This window comes from Sprattus sprattus (assembly GCF_963457725.1).
Source record: "Sprattus sprattus genome assembly, chromosome: 1".
Classification (NCBI taxonomy): Eukaryota; Metazoa; Chordata; class Actinopteri; order Clupeiformes; family Clupeidae; genus Sprattus; species Sprattus sprattus.
The window spans coordinates 73,143,608-73,146,107 of record NC_137920.1 but is presented as its reverse complement, the minus strand read 5'-3'; the positions used below and the strand labels follow the sequence as shown (position 1 = coordinate 73,146,107).

Here is a 2,500-nt window from a genome sequence, read left to right as displayed (position 1 = left end):
TCAAAGGAAGTCATTATGTTGAATCAGTTCAAGCACAGCGTTTGTAATTCCCCCATGTGAAATTACGACTGAATCAGGAGACATTAAATCATCAGAGGAAGTCTTTGCCTTTAATCATCATCACTGACTTTAAAAAAAATCCAATTGTCATTTCGGTTAAACAGAGGTTTCCCTGACAATCCTTTTTACATTCACAGTTCACAAGCAGAATAGATTTGAAAAGACCAATATTCCAACACCACGCTAATCAAATCAGTCCAAAAATATAAGGAATCTGAAGACATTTTTGGCACTTGACTTCAAAGCATTTTAATTCTACAGATATAAGACACATTCTTGCCGTAAAAGAGTTGTACATGAAAAACCGATACCTTTGAACATTTATAACTCAGACAAGTAGTCGAAAAAGCACAGTGACCTTGACCCTGAATATTATTATGTTTTTGAACTATTTTAAAAACATAAAAACTCCCAATGCTGAAAGAAGATAGTTTTACTCGCTAAGGGGGCCAGTTTTGAAATTCATCACCAACACTCTCCCAGAGTGAGAAATCATCCCTAACCACCAGACCCAACATTGCCTCCTGTTTTTCAAGACTATACACAACCCCTTCCCCCCTTCCCACCTTCCTATCTCCAACCGGCCGACCTCAAGCAGATGGGTCCCCCCTTATGTGCCGTGGTTCTGCTTAAGGTTTCTTCCTGCCTAACAGGGAGTTTTTTCTTGCCCCTCATGCCATTGTGCATGCACTAAGGGGGTTTAGGCTCTGGGCTCTGTTAAGCGCCTAGAGGCAATTGTATTGTTATGGCGCTATACAAATAAAATTGAATTGAATTGAATTGAATTTAATCATGTTTTGTTGTTGAGGACTCTGTATGAGCTGAAGAGCTGTCCTTACCCCTTAGGGTTCTCTGCAGACACACTTGAGGCAATGTGAAGAAATATCTGACAATAAGAGGCTTACTAGAAGATTTGATCAAAACACGTGGAAAAAATGTGTAAAAGAAAACAATAACTCAATTCATTACGAAGTGAACACAAAACTCCGGTGCATTCACTTGCTCTGTGAAATGAGGCTGGACAAAGTCTTCCTTTAAGCCTTTTTTTACTGTGGCTAGTTTCATATGAATCTGGATAGCAGCTAAAAAAACTCTTTGCCTCTACCCGGTACATTACTTCTGTAAAATGGAACACCGTGTCTCGCTCCTGAATGTCAGGTTTTCAGGGGAGAGGACCCAGGTGCATGATATGAAATGCAGAGAGGTCACAGAAAAATGAGGCTTTACTTAGAAAAAAGAATACAACAAAACCAGGCGGGCAAAAAAAGAGCACAGAGAGCAGGCCCGAAACCGAATCCAGAACACGGAGGGGAGAAAAGCACAACAAGCAACAAATAATGGCCTAGCAGAAACAACACACAACACAGAATCAAAACTGGCGGGAAAATTAAACAAAGGGAGGAAGTGAAACCTGACAGTTGAGGGTGGGGTCAGAAAGACCAATAGAAACACTAGAAAACACAAACAAAACACACAAACAAACAAAGCAAAAAAACATGGCAGAACCAAAACCAAACGAGACATGACAGACGATACCCAAAACGTCCAGCAGGGCGGCAAAGGAACTAGGAAAGGAACTGGAAACTTGTCCAGACCAGAATCCTGACAACTTCCAATACCATACACTGTTTTTAAAATGCTGTCAGCCTTGTTGTTTTTTAGTTCCAAATTCCCAAAGGGCGTAGTGAATTTGAATTTCCAACCCTTAAACCCTCGTCCTTATCTACCCAGGCCACGTGTCATATCACAGCATGTCAGCGGTTACCATGTCAACAACGGAAGAGAGGCATTCACAAATAAGGATTGTTTTGAGTCGCCTCTGTGCTTTGACGCCAAAAAATAAATATCCAAGATGTAGCTCAAGGCTACATGGCCCCCAAGCTATTTGTTCACACCTTATCTGACAGGTCTATTATAGTAATATTATAGCATACAAAGAAAACCTATTTTCCGTTGACACTAAGCTCTACGGACCGCTCTTACTATTAACATGCTTCAATTTCAAGCCAGTGTTCTGACATATTATAAAAACACGTCAATCCAAATGTCATTATAAATAATAATGCAAATTGAATCCATCCAAGTTGAAAAACAAGCTTCATATCAATATCCTTCTTCGAGAGGCATATCAAATGCAGAGAAGCAGGAAATACCCATGGCCTTTGAAACTGGATTCTATGTTAAACCTATACAGTCAGATTTTTTTTGAATTGTTAAAAGAACATAATAATATGATGTATTTTTACTTATTTGAACTCTATTTCTATTCTAATCTTTGCGATATGTAATGTGAAAGCTACCCATGTTCGTGTGTATGTTTTTATTTGTATTTTGTATTTTTATTTATTTTTTCTCATTTAATTTTTAATTTTTCAGCAAAGAATTGACAAATATTTTCAGGTTCAAAATTATATATTTGGCTTAGAAATGTGTAAGGTTT

At 38.3% G+C, this 2,500-nt stretch overlaps 1 protein-coding gene across 1 annotated transcript in view; it reads right to left on the bottom strand.

Moving 5' to 3' along the window:
• The window catches only part of cadm2a (cell adhesion molecule 2a), a gene marked incomplete at both ends in the record, with an annotated part of 289,548 nt that overhangs the window by 19,398 nt on the left and 267,650 nt on the right, over positions 1-2,500 (bottom strand). The window lies entirely within an intron of this gene.